This window comes from Siphateles boraxobius, unplaced genomic scaffold, assembly GCF_051911475.1.
Source record: "Siphateles boraxobius isolate OS27281-9 unplaced genomic scaffold, OSU_SipBor_1 5, whole genome shotgun sequence".
NCBI classification, from domain to species: Eukaryota; Metazoa; Chordata; class Actinopteri; order Cypriniformes; family Leuciscidae; genus Siphateles; species Siphateles boraxobius.
The window spans coordinates 4,916,414-4,940,321 of record NW_027509141.1 but is presented as its reverse complement, the minus strand read 5'-3'; the positions used below and the strand labels follow the sequence as shown (position 1 = coordinate 4,940,321).

General features: G+C 37.4%; 1 protein-coding gene across 3 annotated transcripts in view; it reads right to left on the bottom strand.

The window, feature by feature from the left end:
• Nucleotides 1-23,908, bottom strand: part of atp2b2 (ATPase plasma membrane Ca2+ transporting 2) — a 249,752-nt gene extending 225,844 nt beyond the window's left edge. The window contains exon 1 of one of the 3 annotated variants that reach the window (XM_077202580.1): nt 23,766-23,908. The gene's annotated coding sequence lies outside the window, so the exon portion shown is untranslated. The remainder of the gene's footprint in view (nt 1-23,765) is intronic. The other 2 variants (XM_077202581.1, XM_077202577.1) reach the window with 2 other exon arrangements.

The window sequence follows — 23,908 nt, the reverse complement described above, 5'->3', positions numbered from 1 at the left end:
CTCCTTCGGCTGGTTGTGCATTGGTCAGTCCCGTGTCCAGGTCCCGTCTGTGTCGATAGCATCTAGCGTGGCACTACTGTGGAGTCGGCCATTAACATTATCAAGTTATTTATTCTCAGAGCCTCTTTCCACTGGCCTGCATTTTCCACTGCTCTGAATGTCAGAAAGCTGTGCTAGCTGTGATTTTCCGTTATTCTCAACACTGTAGACTATGCATCCAGCGCCTGTCCCGATTCAGTGAACGCTTGCTACACAAACATCTTTAGTATGAACAGCACATCATCTTGTGAGGCTTCCTCAGATTTTGGTCAAATTGGGCGCCTGGTTCATGTGATCTCTGATACATGTTTCTTCAACTCCATGTGCTTTTATGTCAGTCACAGGGGTTTTGTATTATATCGATTTTCAATTTTAAATTACAAAAAATACATAATAATTATTAATTATTTTAAAGTATAATAACAAAAATAGAGTTTAATGAACAAACCAATTTAAAAATGGAATTTAAAAATATACACAACAGTTGTAGAGTCATTGACCAACAATTTTGCCTCTAATTAAGTTTTATCAAATGTTAGTGTACTTAATTGTAGGGCTGTAAAACAATGAATCATGATTAATCGCATCCAAAATAAAATGTTTGTGTTTACATAATATATGTGTGTGTAATTAATTTGTAAATATAAATGCACACACATGTATGTATATATTTAAGAAATATTTGCATGTAAATACTGTATATATATTTAATATTATATATAAATATTTTTTTGAATATATAAATTATTTAATATATAAATAACAAATTTTTCTTAAATATATACGTGCATGTGTGTGTATTTATATATATAAAATAATCGCGATTAATCATTTCACAGCCCTCTTTGATTGCAAAGTTGTTTGAGATGAAATATGAGATGATATGATGTGAAGATAATAAAGAACAATAGAGGTTAATAGCATATTTCCTATCAAACTGTGATTCTGGGCAATAATGCTAGAAGTGTGTGAACATTTGTATATTTATGATGCATTAAATTCTAACTATGGAATTAGTCTTAGCACATCATTTTTTGAAGAAAATTACTGTAATGCATTTAAACTGTTGGACATTGTTGGATTAAATATTAAAGTTATGAAAGTGTTTTAAGAGAACAAAAAGAGCTCATATTTGAAGAATCCCCCACACATAGCTCATTTTAGCACAGTTATATTTGAAATTTCCATTTATATTTTCAGGATAAAGAAAGCATCAATATTGTAAAAAAACATATTTTGTGTTGCAATATCTCCCAGCCTGCCATGGGTGAACATGAGCTGGAGGCATGATAACAGCCCAGGGCCACCGGAGCACAGCTGACTGCAGAAAACAACCAATCAGCACGGAGCACGCAGGTCATGTGATCACCAGGTGCCCTTTTACAACATAGGCACTCGCTGTGTTCTGACTCACAGGGTCCCTACGCAGTGTACACCACTCCTTCATCATCACACACAGATGAAACTTGAGTCGTGCATATTACAAGAGTTTGAAGTATAATAATATATATTATTTCCGTAAATATGCCGTATTGGCCTCTTTAATGTGGCATGACAGATCTCTTCCTGTTTACTACTAGTTACAGCACCAAATCAACATCAATGAACATCAGGAGGAATGTTGAAAGACACAAAACAACTTAGTGAAATCAATCATGTCTCATCTAATCGATCAATCAGTGTTTCAACCGCAGAAAGACATCAATAAAACAGCTTGAGAACAATATGTCACATAAAGTCACATTTACCTCAGAAAAGCCACTCGATAGTTAGCTAGAAAAATGAAAGCAGCATTTACATATTCATTATATATTTTACTGTTCCTCAACATTTTATGTATGTTTAAATAAATTCATCAAATTTTTATGACTGCCAACAGTGAATGTTATTCACCTGTTAAAAGAATTGGAGACCCACAAGCCCTCTCGGTATCTCCCTCGTGTCTGGAGTTTCCACCCGGTATGGTAAAGGCTTGACTTCACCCTAGACTGGGTTATATTCCCAAGGTTCCTACTAATATTTTAAGATCTATCGTACTGCATGTCTTCTGTCTTCCTCCCTTTTGGACGTCTGACCAAGAGAAACTGAATCTGCTCTGCCCAGTTAGGGCCTTAGATGCTTATGTCCACAGTGGAGAAAGTCAGAGCAACTGTTCATTTGTTTTGGATCACCCAGGAAAGGGTGTCCCGCATCTAAGCAAAAGATGAGCAAGTTGGTGTTGGAGGCAATCTCACTTGCTTACGAGTCGGCCGGCCAGCCTTCACCTTTGGCTTTTTGAGTCCGCTCTACCAGGAGTATGGCCACTTCTAAAGCTTTATTGTCAGGAGTTTCCCTGGGTATAGCATTCCCACAGCGTTTTCTTGAAAGGGAACGTCTTGATTATGTATGTAACCTTAGTTGCCTGGAGAAGGAACGAGACACTGCGTCACCCTGCCATATACTCGCTGCTTGCCTTTGACCTTCTTGTTTCAGCCTATCAGAAGCAAACTTTGTTTGGGTGTGCTTTATAGTTTCTGGTCGATGACATCACCCACCTATGAGTTTCCATCCCGCCATTGGACTGACTCCATACGTGCTTCACAACGCAATCACACAGAGCCGTTCCCAAAGCGTTTCGATGCAGCGTCTTGATCCCTCTTTAGGGAGCTAAGGTTACATACGTAACTGAGACATTATTCATTTAAGTAATATGGTTTGGCATAAGCGCAAAACTGAGTGATACGTGTCTGTGGCAAAGTTAAATATGAAAATAAATCACATTTTTTTACATTATGTATATTTTATCTTATTTAACATATGTTACATCTTGCACACTTTAAACCCACGAAAAAAAAAAAACGTGTACGAAACACACCTGAGACTAACTAGAGACAAAAATGCTGGAGCCTCAACTTATGTTAAAACAAAGAAACCTAGTTCAGAGAAGAGCTGACGAGCAAATAGAGAAAGAGTCTCTCAGAGTTGATTTTGGCAACTACCAACATCAAACTACTTTTCAGAGACAACTTTTGAGGCTTTAATAAACGCTCCTGGTCTTATTGTCAAAAGTGCGCATTATTTCAAAGATAATATTTGAGTTACCATTGGATACATCAAGATGAATATCCCGTTTCACTTCACATACTCCACATTACACAAGTAAAATGGGTTTAGCAAACATGTTGTCTATTTCACCGAGCATCAGACTGCATGCCATTAGATCAGTCCTGTCCTCAGTAAGATCTGATGTTGACCTCTGACCCCTGAAATCTCATTAGGAGGGTCATTCATATCATAACAGAGACCGAACCTCCGTCAGCCATGCGTGTACACTTGATCATTGCCATGAGGAAAGAGGTTTCTCAGGCCAAAGCTCATATTACAGTTGAGATTCAGTCTGTATCCGTGTGCTCGTGAGTCTCAGAGCTGTGTGGTGCATGCAGAAGGAGTATACGGTTTGCCTGATCAATATACACACACCTTCGACTGAACATCAGTGTTTAACGCGCCATACTCATCGTTCATGTGATCGTTGGGCCGTGACCGGCATGAAAAAGAAGTGCATTTAATTGTATTGAATGTGCACTTTTACTGTACTTCTAATCTTTAAGGTATATTTATAATATAACTCTAAACTCTGTGACTGCGAACAGAAGAGGATTAAACACAAAAAGGTGAACTGACAACTGAATTTAACTGCCGTGTGTTTGTGCCTTTTAAGTCGCATTCATTATAAACAACATTTATTAAAAATGCCACGGCCATCTTGACAAAATGTTGAGTGGATTCGGCCATTTAATCTCTGTAAGGGTACTATAAATTTCTACTGTTTTTAGGTCATATTTTACCTTTTACAAAAGTCCTGAGGCAAACTTAATCGAGGATGATCATGCAGAACACGCAAAACGAAAATCGATACAAATCGGGGGAAACTTCAAAACATCTTCGTGACCACCACCCTCTTGTACAGTATCAAACCCATGGTAAATTAACTTTTACCTCAATACCAATTTTACAAAGTTGTGGAAACAACTGCACACAAAATATTTTTTTGAGTAGAAATATTTTATTATCTCACTTCCACAAGCTTCCACAAGTTGCTTTGAGCCAAGAAGAGTGAACATAAGACTATTAATGGTGACATTTAGGGGATAATATATATTAAATGTACACTAACACACAGATTTTTTAACACAGAAATAATTACGGGGACATGAAATATTGAACTGAGATGTTTTAAAATCGTACCTGTTCTAATCCATTTTGTAGAGTGTAAAAAACAATCGACCAGACAAGATGATCACAGCAACAAAATTATAGTAGTATTAATACTAAAGTAAATTTCATTTTCAATACAATCAAAAACTGCGACGCAAGACGGCAAGTTGCATTTGAATGATCCGCAGTGATACAAGAGATGTGTGATGTTTTATAATAATGTGTTGCTATTGACAACAGCCATATAATAAAATTTATGCTTAAAAAAGTGCATGCAACAATTAAAAAGCTGCTATTTTAATTGTTGTTTGTTGATTTTCAATTATAAAACATGAAATGTTTTCAGTGTGTGCATCAGTTCTTTTCAGTGTGTGCATCACTTCTTCAAAACTGTGATAATATTGATAATTGTAATAATTTTGGTCACTATAATCGTGATATGACATTTTCATACCGTTTAATCTCAAAGTGGGGGACTGGCACACAAAACACAAATCTGCCATTAGAAACAGCACATACCTCACAAAGCTTTCATTTTAATGGCATTATGAAACTCTACTGGTGAATCTGTATGCCTCACGCAATCCCAACTGTTTCTAGAAATCCCACTAGAAATAAATCTGCTTAAATCAGCAGTGAAAACACGTTGGGATCAATGAACACAGAGGTAAATTAAACCACAGCAGTGAAAAAAGACATATGATCTGCTGCCTGAGGACATCAATGCTTTCATAGTGATATTAAACAGAGCAAATGAGATAAAGACCATAGTAATCTCACATGTGTCTCTTCTATAGAGACTCAGAGATCTCAGTCGTGTCTCAACTGTGCTCAAGACACCAAAGTCTGCTCTAAAAAGAGATTTTAATGTAAACTTCTGATAAATTCATTTAAAACCAAATGATTCACAGCATAATAATGTTATAGCTCAATAGCCCTACTGTGCATGAACAATTGAGGCCAAAAATGTATTTAAATGAAAGAGAACTCCACAGGGAGAAAAGCACAGAAAACCTCTGTGTGTTAAGCATGAAACTACACAACGGCATCGAACATGGAGTATTTCAGTATTTAAGTCATCGGTTAGCTTTCTAGCTCGACAACAGCATCATCAGAGCGTGCGATTGAGTAACAGACTCAAACACAGCAGGCTGAGACAAAATGATGTGCTAAAAATGCATGAACAGTAATTTGCAATGTTTCTAAAACATTCAAATGTCCAGTTAACTTGTTGTGATCAGAACATAACGATAATGTTAGTAGGCTACAATATTCTTCTATCCTTATTTTTACTCAGAATATATCATCCTTTGAACGTGTATTTGCAATATTCCAAGAAAATGAACATTAACATTCATTACTTATAAATAATATTACAGGGATGTTTCCTCTGAGAACGTAATGACATCAAGGGTTCAAGGCTCACTTGTCTTTTATTGTCATTCCAAACACATTTTTGCATGAAGGAATGAAACTAAGTACCCAAGTCAAGTCAAAACCCACGATAAAAACATTATCCAATAAAACATTAGAAACTAGGGTGTATGTCTTAGCAGCTTTGTCAATAAATAGCATTTTTTTTTTTTTAATAAATAAAATAAATAAAATAAAAAATAAATAGCATAATGGCAATAATACACCAGAATAGACAATGCAAGAATAAAAACAGTGCAATATTTAGTAATAAATTATGACATGTCATTGTTCTAAGAACGTTTCGCTCAACATCATGACAACACATCTCAAATATGATAGAATTTCTATAAATGCTATTTAAAGAAGGTTTTATCTTAACACGTACATAAGCACCAATGAAAGTTTGCTGGAAATTAACTGATTTTAAGGAAAATATCATGATAATCTCCTTTAAAATTTCTGACCAACCTAAACTAACAAACAAGAACAAAATAACTGATTTTCAGAAAGAGCAAAAGTGGGAAAAGCACTTACTTTGGAGCAACTGAGAGCTGTAGTGGGTTTTACATGAACATCCAGAGGCTGCAGGACTAAAAATAGAGCGGTCTGCACTTTTCCATGCGTTTTTCCCAATGGATTTGTCCTGAGAGCAGGACGCTGGGAAGACCCAACCAGACACGCGGTCAGATCTGAGAAACAGCTGTGTGTGTATCCGTCGGCAGGTGATGATGGTGTGTTTCTCAGGAGAGAGTGTGTGTATCAGAAACACGACCGCATAATCCCAGCAGATCCTGCACAATCTGTGCCTCAAAAGTCATTACGCCGTACCTATCGAGCTCTCCGTTTGTGCTGTGGATGAAGGATATCCTCTATCATATGGAGTGTGTAGAAGGATCTGCCTCGGGGAATTTATGGAAGCTCATTTGAGCCGAGAAGATAATTGGCATTAAAAAGTTCAATGTTTATTCTGTTTAATGTATGTTCTCACAGAAGGACTGGCTGAGCTCTGTTCGTGACACATTTTAACTTTCCGCTTAAAGGGGCACTATGAATATTTTGTCCCTCTAGAGCAGTGGTCTTCACTATTTTTTTCATGAGAGCCGCACTGATAGGACAAAGTCAGTAGGAGAGCCATTTGTACAGGAAAGTATAAAAATGTACGTCCAGTCATAAATACCATGTCTGTTTATTAATATGTCACCCCTGAACATTCAATATGCAATGCAATAAATACTTTTTTTTTAATGATTTACCAGTCAAATTTGTAACTGAGACAAGATGATTTCCCTTGATGACAAAAAAAGTAGGATTTCCAGAATAGATTCATCCCAGAATGACATTAAGTTATTTTGTTCTACATTAGCCCCTCATGTATCTAATCATCCAAGAGCACATGCGGCGTTAAGAGCTGGAAATACCGCCATAACTGGTAACTCCGCAGGGACTGGATATGTTTACATGCACAACTTTTGTTTCAATCGGTCTGAATTCATTGTGATTAATTAATCTGAATGTATTGTAGTTTACATGAATGCTTAACATCGTGATATGATGCATGATCAGGGTGATGTGCACGTTTATAAGTCAAAAGATTCTAATTTGGAATAGGTTTTTTGACATTCGCACACTGCACAAATATACAAAGTTTCCCGCTGTTGTCGCGTAATAACCATTTTCCTACATTGGTTCTTTATTTGTTTTAAACAGCAGACTTAATATCAAATTCTGGTCATAATTTGGAGACTATTATGAACCGTTATGCCGTGCTGTTTGTATTGATCACGCAGTAAAAATGCCCAAAATCAGTCGTCTGTGGATGAGAATCTGAAACAAGGACTGGTGAGCCGTTGTCCTGCTTCACTTCACAGATACTGAGTGAAAGGAGAATTATAGAACGACGTGACACTCGTTTACACGACACTTTATTCATCAGAAGAACAGCGCGTTCAGCGCGACGGACGGCGTCCTTTCAGTTTTGGTTTTCAATCGATCAAGTGAACATGTTCTCTCGATACACCACCCCTTTCAATCCGATCAAAATTATTTGAAAATAGAGCTGACACTTTAAGTTTTTAATGGGTTATGTTATAGTCCAACTTCTTTTCAAATGTTTTTATGAAATATCTGTAGTGACTGCTTGATCATATCACTGTATTATTTACGGCCATGCGAGCCACAAATGAAAGCTTGGCGAGCCGCGCAATGAGTAACTCTGCTCTAGAGTTATAAAACAAAACTGCATGTACTTTGCGTAAGAACATTGTTGTGGTTGTGCTTCGGCTCTGAGCGGATGAATATGATTCTTCTGCTGCTCATAAACACGCACTGCTAGAGATATAATGGCTCGTTTCCACTGAGCAGTACGGTACGGTACAGTACGGTTCGGGTCGGGTCGGGTCAGTAAACCATGATCCAGCTAGCGTTTCCACCGCCAACAGTACCCTACTTGATAGGCGTGGTGTTTGCCGGAAAGAAGCGATCAACGTGATTTTCGCGCGAAGAAGAAAGCGACAAAGTAAACACCAGTGGATGGCATACAGCAGATCTTGTCCTTGCTTCTCGTCATGTTTGTCACAAGAAGACAAGCGCCGACATTAGGCATTTCTCAATACCAAGTATGTAAAGTTCTAATGCAGAAGGACTCCTGAGGACGCGAGTCCGGTAATTCACCACATGGAACAGCGCGTTCTTGAAAGCGTCACTCAGCTCGCTCTGCATGTACATTTTAGGCAACAATAAAACGAAATATGTTATAAAACACCACTCTGCCTCTTTTCGTTTTCATTTAAATAAATTTTAAACATTATAGGCACACAAATGTGGTTCAGGCAAGACCTGATTATATACATGTTTAACGTTAGCATATTTATAACAAAACGAAATATAAAACACAACCCTGCATCTTTTCGTTTAAATTTAAAAAAATATTAAACATATTCCAGGCAATATGTGTATTTGTACAAATGTTGCAATAAACAACATTACAGTGATAATCTTGTAATAAAAAATGACAAAACTCAACCCTATTTCTTTTTGTTAAATTTCAGTTCTATCAATAATAGCCATTGTAAAAGTATAAGTAAAAGGTAACGTTACAAGAAGCTATACAATAAGAAATAAAGCAAACAATTCAGTCAAATATACAAATTCAGCGCTAGTCTAACGTTAACTTTACAACGGAAAAGTTATAGCCTAAATATATGAAACTTCACTTAGCCCGCAGCCAAAACGATTGGCCAGGGAACGAATTATCGATTTACGAGACCAAAGATCACCCGTTAGATATACACAAGACGAATTACAACTAGCTGCTACAGAGTCAGCGGCAAACGTCAGAACGACTAGCCGAGGAAAGGCTGTTCCAGGTGGGGAACATGAGCGCCGAGCGCCCGGTGATCGCCTAGAATGGATCAAATTATCATAAATCATTATAAATAAACCGCAGATTTGAGCTTTAAACAACTACATTCTCGCCTCAAAAACTCTTAAAACTACATTTCGTGAAAGAATAACCGTAGTATTATATTCCAACTGTATATTAAAAAATGGCGCTTCTTATGTTGCCATTCCCCTCGCGCAAGTGACGATCTCTGTCAACCAATCAGCGTTTTGCAGTGAGTCTAGCTCCACCCTTTAGTACCGTACCACTGTGCTAGGTACCCCAACACCCAAAAAGTGGTACGGTACGGTTCGGCTTTTTGGTACCATTCACAACTTTTGACAGTGGAAACGCAAATAATTGCGTACCGTACCGTACCGAACTGTACCGTACCGTACCGCTCAGTGGAAACGAGCCATAAGATAAGTCGATGAGATGACTCGACACCTGTGAAGAGACGACTCAACGCCGGCGATATGTAATGCCCTAAATTAATACATGATTAACTAACTGTATTTTTCTATGTACATTTCTGAAATGCACTTTCTTTAAAGCTTCTTTGAAACGAAATGTATTGTGAAAAGCGCTATAAAAATAAATTTGAATTGAATTGAACTGAATATAACCAGTTTAGATGAAAGATCTCAAGCTGAAGAGTTACTGTAGTTTTACTCATTAATACACACGCTTCTTCCTTTAGAATACACTCCAGCACAACAACCATAATGATGATCTGCACAACAGATCATCTTTACAGTGAAGAGAGATACATATGAGTTTATCAGTTTAATAAAACACCTTACTCTCCTGTAGAGTAATAAAACACCGTCATATCCACGTCACTTTACAACATCTACAATCCCTCAGTTCTTCATCTCCTGAAGACAAGCTGATGTTGAGTCTTGTTTTATTACGAGTTCTGTCTCATTCTCTTTTCTCCAGCAGACTCTCCTCTGTTCACACACACACGCTCACACGCTCACACACACACACACACACACACACACACATACTCACATACACAGACTCTCTGTTCAGCGTTTGTTTAAAACGGGGGATTCTGCGGAGGTTGGCAATTAAACTGCTAATAAATATGAAATTTTAAAGTAGAAAGATTAAAATAGTGTTCACTTGTAAAACAAACTCCAATAATCTTTTCGTTTTATATATTTCGCAAAACATGTGTAGTATTTATAAAATGAGAGACAGGGATGGAATTAAACTGCAATGCAATTACATTACAAAAAAGTTATGGCCCTCAATAGTAGATTTTCTTTTCTTTATGCAAAGTATAATTTCATATTTTTCACTTTGGTTTGTGTTTAAGATCTCTGTGTGAGGTTCCCCCAGTACAAGATCCTCCTGGGCCTGAAGAAGCGAGTCACACGAGTGTCCCTGTCGGGAGTGAGTTAACCCGCTGACACGAGGAGGCATCACGCGGAGCTTGCGCTGTGAGGTCCGGGTCTGGATGGAGAAGGCATCAGTACACTGGGAATCTCATGCCCTTTGAGCCGGAGCGGGACGTCACCCAGGACAGGACCACTTTAAATAGCATGCCCTCCCACCACAGATATTATTAGTATCAGATACATGTGCTGTCCAGAGCTCACGATGAGCAAACCCAAACCCTGGTGGCCAAACTCCTGTCTTTATAAGCCCAAATTCCTCAGTCTATGACTCTTTTATAGTACAAAAACCACACACCATTTCCCACAATCCCATGCATCTTTAAAAACACAGTTTGAGTTGCTGTCTTCATAGTCGAGACCATGGCTGCTTCCCAGTTCACATACACGTACTAACCCAGCTAACAAAAATAGTTTATGAGAACGTTTAGCTAACATTCCCATTAAATTATGAAAGCGTTAATTTTATTTCTGAATGTTTTTGGAAACGTTTTTTAAATGTTCTGAAAATGTGTTTTTCTTGGTTAAATGAACATTAACTGAACATTCCAATTTTTAACTCTTTAAACATTATTGGAACGTTGCTTTTGAATGTTCTCTGAACATTCCGAAACAATTAGCAACATTTAAAATAAAAACATGACGAATGTCCAACTAAACCGTTTCATGAACAAAAACCTTCCATGATCAAGGTATAGATTATGTTTGTGTGCTAACGTTTGGAGAACATTATTTAAGAGTAGATCATCTTTAATAACCTTATTAAATGAAATCTTTGTAATCTTTAATAACTATAATTCTGCAATAATGTTTGTTCATAACTTTGAGAGAACCTTGCCAGAACGCTAGCTCTGAGAAGGAGCGCTGTGAGCTGGGAATCTGTGATGGGAAAGTAGAATATGAATAAAACAGCAGGATACATGAGTATACATGAGATACATGACTGAGCAGAGCTGATCATTTGCAGGTCAGCATTTGCATATTCAAGCATTAATTCCTAACTTTAAGCTTTAATAATATTTCATGCCATTTTTGGATTCAAAGCTCTTGATTCTACTTGATACCCTTATAATAACAACTCAAATGTAAACACATATTACGAATACATGATTATGTATTTGATTATTAATTCAATTGAGATTTTGCAATCCGTCAACTTTGCAGATGTGTAAAGCCGGGAATATCCTAACAGTACGGCATCCAGGAACTTATGGGTTATTATTTTCAATGAAGTGGGATTTTAGACACACTAATTCTCTAAATCTCATATATTTCGGATGGATAAAATGCAAATTGACATTATGTGTGCGATATGTATCATCCATGATAATATACTAACTGTTGGTTTAATGTTGTGGAACCTGACATTATTGAGTATTTCACTTTACAAAAATAAACCAGCCCTTGCGAGTGCACACTTTACTGTGATGTAGACTAGTAAAACGCAGTAAAAAGAGGATGACTTTCAATGTAAAACGCTCTTGTACATTATGAGTGCTTTCCCCCATATACATATAACCACGAATGCAAATGTTATATGCTATTGATTTTATCAAACATAAACAAAAAAGTTAAAAAGTATAAACAAACAGTTAACATTGTAAGTTACATTTAAAACAGTATTTTGAATATTCCCTGTTTTTTCGCCAATGAAAACAGATCCGGGACAGAACTGTTGTGCATCTCTGAGGGGTTTCATTCATGAATGAATCAGCATTTTTGAACATTCAATTATCCATTCATAAAGACAGTCACCGTTGCTTTGTTCCTGAATGAGTCAGCCATTTAAACGAATCGGTTGCATTATTAGAGCAAACTTGATGTTTCTGACTAGAACCAAGTAATATGATTTAATTTGCGTGTTGTACGTCTTGACCAAGTGAAGTGATTGTTCATGAATTAATAATATGAACACAAAGATCTCTCCTCCTGAGACAGTGATATAATGCTCACCAAATATTATAATAATATAATAATTTAATCTGCTCACCAAACACTAAACCAGCAACACAAACACCAGCCATGATGCAAATGTAAATGTGACACTTCCCACAGATACTGTTCCTGTTACTTCACTGCAAATCATAAAACACACTATCCTACAAATACATTTTTATTATTAAGATATTGTTTCATGATCTGCAGTAATAATAACAATTAGTATAAAGAATTCTTCCTCCAATTAACTTAATAGTGCTAGTTCCTTGAACTAACCATGTTGTTTGCAACTGACAGTGGTTTGTAACTTTGTGCATTTACACTGCAAAAAAATTATGGTTTTGCTCAGTATTTCTGTCTTGTTTACAAATACAAATATCTAAACATCCTTAAATCAAGATACATTTACTGGAGAAACAAAATGACTGAAGATGGGGTCAGAGAAATAAACCTGTTATTCTTTTGAATTAAGATTATTTTTACTGCAAATATCTCCTTGTTTTAAGCATAAATGGAACTGCGTTTGGTGAGGCTTATTCTTTACTTTATACTTTACTTGATTCAAGATAAATGCTGGTATTATCGTATGCAATTTTGCTTCGAAAGTAAATGCATGTTGTTTTTAGGATGTTCAGATATTTTAACTGGAAGAAACCAGAAATGCTGATGCAAGATAAAAATGGATTTTATTTTTCCACAGGTTGTGTTCCATCAACCTGTCCATGTTGGCATCAGTCTCACTTTTAAAACTATTATATGGTTAAAGAGGAAACGCTTGTCTTTTCTTCCCTATTTGTGCCGTATATCCGAGTGAAACGCTTCTGGAACAATAACAGATGTGGGCGGGGCTTGATTGTGTCTGTGAGGAATTGATTGGATGATTGGATGGTTGTGGTTTGCTATTGGCTGATTTCATGTGAGTGACAGGTTATAGCCCCGCCCTTGTCATCAGAGAAGAGAAGATGAGCTGATTCAAGATTACCAGTAACATTTGACTTAAAACTCTAATGATTCACACAGATAAATCATTTAAAATAAATACTGCAATATCCCATTAAAAAAAAAAAAATAGGGCTGGGCAACGGTTAATCGCATCCAAAATAAAAGTTTGTGTTTACATCATATATGTGTGCTTACTGTGTATAATTATTTTGTATATATAAATACACAACATATGCATGTAGATATTTAGGAAATATTTACATGTATATATTGTATATATATATTTATACATAATTTATATTATATATATACAAATAAATAAGTTTTATATAAATAACAAATTCTTAAATATATACATGCAATTATGTGTATATATATATATATATATATATATATATATATATATATATATATATATATATATACACACACAAAATAATTATACACAGTAAACAAACATATATTATGTGAACACAAACTTTTATTTTGGATGCGACTAATTGTTGCCCAGCACTTATAAAAAAACCCTGTCAATTTTGATATCATCGTAACTTTAACAAACACGTTCAGTTGTATTTTCCCTGCTGAGGGTGACGTACAGAGAGCATCACACTGCCTTCTTCTCAACCCCTCTCAACCAGAAACACACACTCTGTAATGGACCGTTATGGGCGGCACGTTGACGGCTCCTGGCGGCTCTTGATATTAAGTCTCAGCAGGGCTCAGAAGTCATTAACACTGGAGAGAAACGAGAGCATTACGTGGCTGAGAGGCCAGTGTTCACACACAAACTTCTTCTTCAGTCGCTTTGGCTCGAGCTGCTCGACGACATCTGGACGCTTCTGTACAAACAAACTCCCGTCTAACTTTGACTATTCATTAGCTGCAGATTTCTCAGGAACGACTCATTATAAAGAGTCTGAGCACCTGCTACGTCAGTATTGGCCTTCAGATGCTCATTTAATTAGCTGGAATCAAACACTTTCCTGCTCCAAAAACACTTTCATACATCAGAGGAAACAGAGACAGTCTGCTGGACTTCAGCTAATCTATACAGGAATCTGATGATAGATGATATCTGCCCATACAGATACTAATATTTTGATTTTCTTAAAGTCATCTTGTGATGAAGATCCAAGATTTAATGTTGTTTATATGTCTATGTGGTGTTTTTAATGTTGTTTATATGTCTATGTGTTGTTTTTAATGTGCTTTAAGACAAAGCATGTGTAAATTCATAAGTCGACAGCATTGCTGAGTATTTTCTACTTAAAACTGCAGTGAACCAAAGACAGTCTCAAAAACACGCTTTGAAATCGCTGGTGTTTCTGACGTCACAAACTACCTTGTAACCAATCAGATCAACGTGTGATCGTCAATGAGTGGATCTCTGAGCTGAGTGAGTGAGTGGAGGCGGGACTCATTTGCATATTCATAGAACCGCGCATACTAAATGAGGCAAGGGTGTCGAGTTACATTCAAGATATTTTAAGGCATGAAGTTTTTTTTTTCAAGGAAAAAATATCAATTATGTCATTTTGGTGATCAAAGATGGGTTTTAAGGGATACAATTATTGACAACAGGGGGACTTTAAGGGAAAAATATCTCTCCCAACTAATGCTGTAAACTATAGGGAACCCTCCCATTTGGCACATTACTATAATATTAGAGGTTAAAATGAGCAACAAAGCCTAAAACTATTATATTCAACTACTGTTTATTTTCAGATTTACATGAGACAGGATCCATTTTGTACTGTATCCTTCAACATTCCTTTTGATGTTCATGCATGGAAAAAGATGCTATAACTTTTATTAAAGTGGAAGAAAAGACACATTTAAGAGCATCAAAACGGCATTTATTGTTTGACTAAAACCGCGGATCTGGCAACCCTGGCTTGAACTATGGCTGATTCATTGGGTCAGATAGAGCCTTCTTTAACATTGCTTTTTTTTGTTTTTAAAAACTGTTTATGCATTATTGCCACATTAAATTCAACAGCTCTAAATCCAACACGAGACATTTTCTTCACACACAGTATGAGTTGCAGTCTGAAACGCCCCCTTTTGATTGACAGGATAAAATTGGCCCTGATCATCAGCTGTGAATTAAACACTTTCCAAAAATGCCAGAAGCACCCCATTGCAGTACACGAGATCCAGGGGGGCGGAGTTGGATCCAGATTTAAGGGGTGGAGATGGGTAGGATTAGGGGTGGGTTTAGGGATCAGAAGGTGGAGATGGGTAGGATTAGCGGTGGGTTTAGGGATCAGTGGGTGGAGATGGGTAGGATTAGGGGTGGGTTTAGGGATCAGGGGGTGGAGATGGGTAGGATTAGGGGTGGGTTTAGGGATCAGAAGGTGGAGATGGGTAGGATTAGGGGTGGGTTTAGGGATCAGGGGGTGGAGATGGGTAGGATTAGGGGTGGGTTTAGGGATCAGGGGGTGGAGATGGGTAGGATTAGGGGTGGGTTTAGGGATCAGTGGGTGGAGATGGGTAGGATTAGGGGTGGGTTTAGGGATCAGGGGGTGGAGATGGGTAGGATTAGGGGTGGGTTTAGGGATCAGTGGGTGGAGATGGGTAGGATTAGGGGTGGGTTTAGGGATCAGTGGGTGGAGATGGGTAGGATTAGGGGTGGGTTTAGGGATCAGGGGGTGGAGATGGGTAGGATTAGGGGTGGGTTTAGGGATCAGGGGGTGGAGATGGGTAGAATCAGGTATATGTAAGGTGGGAGGAGTTGGATCTGGATCCAACTCCTCCCCCTGGATTTCGTGTTCTGCAGTGAGGACCATCTCAAAAATGCTTTTGAAGTAGGAAATTCACTATCAATTACATTAAATGCTGAATAGTGACTAGATTGGCAGCTCAAAGATTTTGACATATATGAATGTCCAAAACAATTTGTGCTTATGATGCCCAAAAGTGCTGACGAGTAGTGATGGGGACGAGACCACCTATGCAGAGTCCGAGTCAAGACCGAGTCTTTGAAGGGTCGAGTCTGAGTCGAGACCGAGTACCTTGGTTTTCAAATACAGTAGAGTCAGAGTCAAGACCGATTCCTTGAAGGGTCAAGTCCGAGTCAAGATTTTGTCTCGATTTAATATCACCTGTAATAATCAACATCGATGTAATAATCAACAGTTAGGCCTACAGACTAAGCTAGATTGGGAATTGTTTAGAGAAGCAGTCCTAACGTCTTAATATGGACTATGCTTTTACTATCATTAAAAAAATCCCTACCGCATGCATCATCTTCTGCCTATTTTTCTAAAATGCTTCAACAGTGCTGCTCTGTCATCAACATGTTAAGCCCACCCTGACTTTTTTAATCATAGTTAGGACATCCACAGCAAATTAACATTTTCTAGTGGCATGTCTAAATTAGTAGGCTTAGCTACTTTTTAATATTTTCCAATATTTCCTAATTTTAAATATTTTGACAATACACTCGAATTCAGTATCTTTTAAAACTTTATTCCCCCATAACTAGTGATGGGGACGAGACCGCCTATACCGAGTCCGAGTCAAGACCGAGTCTTTGAAGGGTCCGAGACCGGACTCGAGTACTACATCACTACTGACGAGTAAGAAATCTTACTGTTCACACTGATTTTACCTCTTCATTCACTCCATGCATGAGGTAATCACATGTTATCATTCTGAAAGTAGTTTTATACTGTACTTATAAAGGTTTTTCAGGTTTTAAACTGAATTTAAATTAAAGATGGAAGCGGTTCAATTAAAGCAACTTTCAATGAAGAGTTGATGTTTGCTTGATGATGATAATGTTTCATTTCATTACACAAATAAAGCACTGTATGAGTGAATTAGCAAAACCATAAAATATACCAATTAATAACTACAAGTATTGATGATAATAATAATAATAGTTGTTCAATTCTCTAAGATGCATTAAGTATCATAGATAGCTTAATATCCTACATGAAATCACATAGAACTGAAAAAATTATATTCATTTTGAATACATGTGAATATAATTCAGTTTTATGTGGATGACCATCAACCTCAATTAAAGATAATTTTTGACCCACATCATCACACCAAACCAGCAAAAAACTGCTGAAAAATCATGCATAATTCAACTATACCATATCCATAAAGGTCACTGATATAAAAATAGACAAAGTGCAAACATGTCAAGCTCTGGCTACAGAAGATCCATGTTTTCCTAACATGTGAACAAACAGTTCGTCTAAAGTAAATCAATGAGAGGAAGATGATGGCCTCGTTCAGCCCCTGATGGAGTGGGAGAACAGACTGAAGGGAAATTTTCCGAGAAACAAATCAATACGTATAATTGCAATATGTCCCTCGCTGATATAGTGTGGCAGTTTTTAATTAGAGGTTATTTAACAACCAAACCATTTCAAGAATAATGTAAGCTTAAAGCCTTTATAAGATTATAACATTGATTTTCAGAACAATGCATTGTGGCATATTCACAGAACTTCAGCCGGGAGAGAAAATAACTGACTAACATTTCCTAGACGTTTAACAATACCTGTGTTTCCGTCCACTTATTTGTATGCACATTTTGGGATATCACATATAAAAATGCTGTATTGAAACGCCAAGATGTGCATAAATTGCAAAAACGTGCATGAAAAATGTATGCGCTCAATTGATGCGGATAATGTTTTTATCCTAAAAAAAGACATGCATATGAACTACAATGGAAACACATTTACTGAATTAATCCTAGCCTGGCATGCCAGACCCACATCAAGATGTTAGGTCTGGGAACTCTCCATTGGCATGCCTCAATCCGAGGGGTGGGATATACAGTTGTCTTTCAAATTCCCTCTGCACACAATAGGACAGCGCTACAACCAACCAGAGCAACGAAGAAGGAGACGTAGTCCGAGTGACGGAGTCAGAGCAAAGCCGTTCTTTGTTCTTGTTTCAAAGAAAAGTTTAACTTCAAATCCTGGGTCGCGGCCAAAGCCGAATTGAAAGACCACTGTTCGCCAGCAGCCGCAGCCATAATTGTGTTTTCAAGTAGCAGTGAACAGTCGCAACTCTGTCATCATTGTGTTAAGTTCGCCCGCCGACTCTATACACGATCTGATTGGCCTGACCAGTTTTTGGTTTTTCCAGCTCGAAAGTCAATGGAGAGTTGCTAGACCACACTGGCTGCAAAATATTTTTTGCTGCCGCTAGGGTGCGTCTAAATTTCTAGGCGAAATTAATCCCTCAATGTGCAAAAGCTCATTTGACTTTGCCTCAGCGTCAGCTGTGATTGGATAACTGGAGTAAGCAGTTGGCCAATAGCATCGCAGCATCTCAAATGTTGGTTTGGTGTTTCTGAAACGCCGGAGTCAAAATGTGTGATCAGAATGATGTGGTTTAATTCCCTCCAGAAGCGTCTCACACACACAAGTGTGTTCCCGAACACCAGCATCCGAACGCAAGAGAACATGACAGCGTTTATTGTGCTTCGTCTGACGCTCTGAGACACTCGTTTATGATGAAGGGAAAAAGAGCCCGATTGCAGAAACTTACATTTTTATTACTGATATTTTGGACCAATTTCCCAGGAAGTGACAATTTGGTTCTCTTGAACTCATGGGATCCGCAAATGTTTTATGCCATATTCCAATTTTGCACACAAGTTAAATTGGCAGCTAAGCTAATTAATCTTGTTTCTCTCCCTCACAGATGAGATCCACATGCTTCCTCCCACAATAACACAGATGAAGTTTGTCTAGTCGTGTGTGTCCAGCGCTCAGATGGGTCAGGAGCAGTTGTGAATGTTGGGTCAAAGAGATCATGTGCAAACATTGTGGGAAAAGGCTGATCACTGTTCTCTATCCTTGGGATTTCATATCCACTCAAGACGTCTGTAAAATCTCCGCCTACTTCTCATTTTTTCTCTGTTCACACACACACACACACACACACACACACACACACACACACACACACACACACACACACACACACACACACACACACACACACACACACACACACACACACACACACACACACACTCTATCTTCAATAAGCAACAGACACTTTCAAAAGCACTTTATATCAGGTGTCCTTCACTACTACTGTACTTGCATAAAATATTGGTACAATATTCGTATTGTGTGTTTGCACCTTGCTTGTTACATTATTATCACTATATGATCACACTGTTGACATAAACCCTCAGCTTCCACTGCAACAAACGCAAATCTGCCAAGAGTTTCGCAGAACAACATGTCAGTTAATCACTAGCCGCGTTTCCATTACCCTTCAAATTGCACAAACTGAAATTGGGAATTGAAAATACGCCCGATGGAAACAAATCAATTTAGCAAAAACTCCCAAATATCGCAATCAATTTTTTACGCTTACATGAGGTGGTTTTTCAGGCAATTCGAAAAAGGATTATTTAGCAAAACTGCAATGGAAAAGTTTTTTTTTTCTTGCATTTACAGTCACCTGACGTACGTAACAGTCGATCCTTTAAAGAAGGCGTGAATGTTTGGACAGAATACGAGACAGAGTTATTTATCAAACTCCTAAAAGACAAAGGAATTGCGGGAATACTGGATTCTAAACAACAAAGAAATTCAACAATTTATCAAGAGCTTGAAGCAGAAATGAGGGAGAAACACCCAGAAACTCCTCCAACGTGCCGCTCACAGTATAAGGGGCTTTCCTTACCATTAATGCTTGGATAACACACACACGGCTATTTCCATTAATAATAATGGCTAGTGCGGTGGCTGAGATAATCATAAACCTACTAATATCTGTCACTATGATTTTTGGATTGACTTATCGTGAGAGCAAATTACTTTTCAGTCGCATATAAGGTAATTGAAACTCCATTTCGAAATAGTTTTTATCGACATTTAGAAAATATCGCTAATATGACTATGACTAATAGTTTGCTAAGAAGTATTTCCTACTCAATCACAGCGGTATCTAACTCGGGTCAAGCAAGCAACATGCCCAGAGCATTATGGGTGTTTTAATGTTTTTTTTTCCCTTGCCTTTCTACTAAATAGACAGCCTAGTTTAATTGAAAGCTCATGTGATAGGGACCCGAGCGGTCACAAGCAGACTCACACCAGGCATAAGAGCAAAAATATAAAAACCAAAGGTTACAAAAACAGTCTAAAAACTAGAACTGTTGAGGTACTAAAACTAGCGCCAACTTCTCTCACTAACTATTGGAGACTGAAGTTTCTCATGCTCAAGCAACATTAACAACCATTGCGTTAAGCTTGGCTGCGTTTACACTTAGCATGGACATGCGTTCACCGTGAGCTGATCAAGCTGATCGGATCATAAGGCAGTCAGGACACGCAGCGTTTACACTTTTTCACATCAAGTGTGTGACGTCCACCTGTGAATGCAGACACACACGATAGCTGATAGCTTTTACATTACACTGAGATCCATTAGATCCGTGTTTACACTTGTCTTATCAATGTGTATGTGGACAACATCATATGCATGTTAATGTCCAGTGTAAACTCTGTTCCCCGTCTCACTTCTGAACACTCTTAAATGCATCATTTTTCCGCCTTTAGTTAATTGGAACATACCATTTTCTGTAAAACTAACTAGTCTCAGAATCAGAAAGAGCTTTATTGCCAAGTGTGCTTGCACACACAAGGAATTTGTTTTGGTACTGAGGCTTCCAGTGGACATATACAAATACAAATACAACATGAAACATAATACTACAAATTATAAGAATAAAAAATAAAAATATAAATATATGAGACTAAAACTATCACAGTTGGATATATATAGTCTCTATACATTTCAGCAAAGTTCCCTCAATGATAGTTAAGACAAAGAGTTTAAAAACTATCAATAAATAAAAAATACAGGCAAGAGAAAAACCAATATTGTCATTTGCACATCTGATATTTCCTAAATGAGTTAAAATGATTATTTCCCCACCTCTCAGGGTGTGCACATACCTCGAGGTTAGGCTCACTCTTCTAACAAAAGGATATAAAACAGTAAAAACCCATGTGAACAATTATCACATGCATGATAAAACAAAAAACAATAAGGACTCAGTTTTGAGGGACGGAGAAGCGCATCACTGGCTCTCCATCAGAGCTCATTTTACTAGTGGTGAATCACAACTTAAACTTATGACAAAAAAAATGGTCAAATGTACTTATATTCTAAAATTGAGATTCTGACTATGATGTTATGCTGAAACCATATATTAAATAGGGCTTTTCAGGTTTAATGTAAATGTAATGCTAATATACCAAAAGTACACCTGAAAAGAACACATGAGCAACATCCGCCTGATCGCTGGAAGACAGTAAACCCTGAAACAAGTTAGTGATGCACGATATATCGGCATCGGCAGATAAATGTTCAATTTTAATGTTATCGTTATCGGCCCGATCATTTTTTTTTTTGGCAGATATAGTAAAGCCGATAAATAATGTATTATTTCCTTCAGCTGAGACACTTCAGATGTGTACTGTTCACACTGTTTGACTTGCTTGAAATATGATTGGAATGAAGACAAAAAAAAATTCTTAAAAAAAAGAAAATAATAAGTACAACAGTTAAGTCTGTCACATAGGTTACATAAAATTATAATGAGAACCATATAATTGTGTGTTTTGGTTATAGCTTTAAATGATAAGACTTGATTTTGTAATCAGGCTAAAAAATGATACAAAAATCTAGATTTAGATTTATTGGCCAATATATAGGTTATCGACTTTCAGATATGAAGAGGTATCGGTTATTGGTCAAAATGTGTATATCGGTGCATCTCTTGAAACAAGCATACTTTAGTGCTTCATATTAATGTGGCATTTCAATGATTTCTGATTTGATCAGATATGGCTACATGGCACAAATGAACAGCTGAACGACTCTCTTGGTAATATTAAATATAAACTCAGCAAAACATTGTAATGTGCTGCCAATAAAGATGAAGCAATGCACTTAAAGGACGTGTTCATTATGTCAGATTGAGACATGGTGCACTATGAAAATAAGCACTCCATTTCAAGTGGATATCATGCAGCTATCCTGATATGCACATAATTATTCAAGAGTTTTTTTTTTTAATTTTGTTCATCCAGATCTAAATATTTAATAAACCAAAAAATGGAACAATCTAGAAAAACCATGGTTGTTTGACATGTACAAAGTACTTTTGAATGGCATGCTAAACGAGGCGATCTTTCAGAGCCTACAGGACACATTACACAGGGAATATTTCTCAGGCGGGATTTATTTGTGAAAGTCGGTATTTCTGTAATCACATCTTGATCCAACAGCGGGAGATGCCTTCACACAATACACTACACACTGCCATTAAACTACCTAATATTGGCTTTTCAGCGTAACTGAACCAGTTATTATGAAATGCAATAATTCATGACACAGCAAAAATGGGGAAAGGTTGCAGTCTCTTCTGGCAAACCAATGTTTTGATGTTTCTGTAAGTAACGGAAATGTCCAATCATGTATGAACGCGATGTTCGTGTGCTTTTAACAGTAGAGGACGGTGCTAGCAACACCATGGTCATGGGTTCAATTCCCAGGAAATGCATGACCAGATGACATGTACACCAGGCAAGATACATTGGTTAAGAATGTCTGCCAAATTAAATCAATTAGCTACGTATAAAACTTGAGGACATTTAAAATGCATAAAATACGTGTATAAAACTTCAGACAAGTCCTGACCTGACATATATGAAAAATTATTTCATCCTGAGAACTTGACATGCAGAAGCACTTTTAGAAAACACTCGCATGCGTGTAACTGTGCTTTAGAGATGCTAATTGCCCTATACAGTAAGTAAGGTGACACAACCTATAGCCTACTTTCATTAGGGATATTCATTCTAACATAACCCAGTGTCTTGTATGCAATAATAACCTTCAAATCACCCAACTAAAATTAAATTCCACCTTTCAGCATATTCCAGCATTGTCCAGCTCAATGACCTTCGCACAGTATAAGAACAGCTTCCTTTACCTACATCTCAGTCCAGAATATGAGACAATATCTAAACAAACTGCACCAACTCTACCAGTCAAGCGCAAATTCATAAGAAGTGCACGTTCTCCTTATGCATTTGACATATTAGAGCAAGCTTGATTATAATTGCTCTGTAATGTTTCGTCGAGGTCTGATTCGTTGTGAAATATCCGTAATGCAACGCTGTTCTCATTTCGAAACCACAACCAATAAACACTGCCATGAACAATGCAGACACATAACGGGGCTCTTCTGCAGATATTTAAATGTCATGCTGATTATATATTCATTAGATTCCAGCCATCTGAAAGCTATATTCATCCTCCGATCAGTCATGGGTATCTTCTGTAATGGTGATGCTCGAACAGCTCGCGCGCTCTCAGAGGCGCGTCACCGTAACGTCAATATCCTATATGATCAATAGGCTATATGAACCATGTAAACTTACCTCGTGTGGTCCTCTGGCGTGAGTTTCAAGCTCCAGTGCATTGAGTTTGCAGGAGATCCGGGGGCTTTGAGTAAATTGAAGTGACTGAGATTTTTCCATTACGTCTCTTGTGTGTTACCCCGAGGGGAAGAGCGACTCACAAC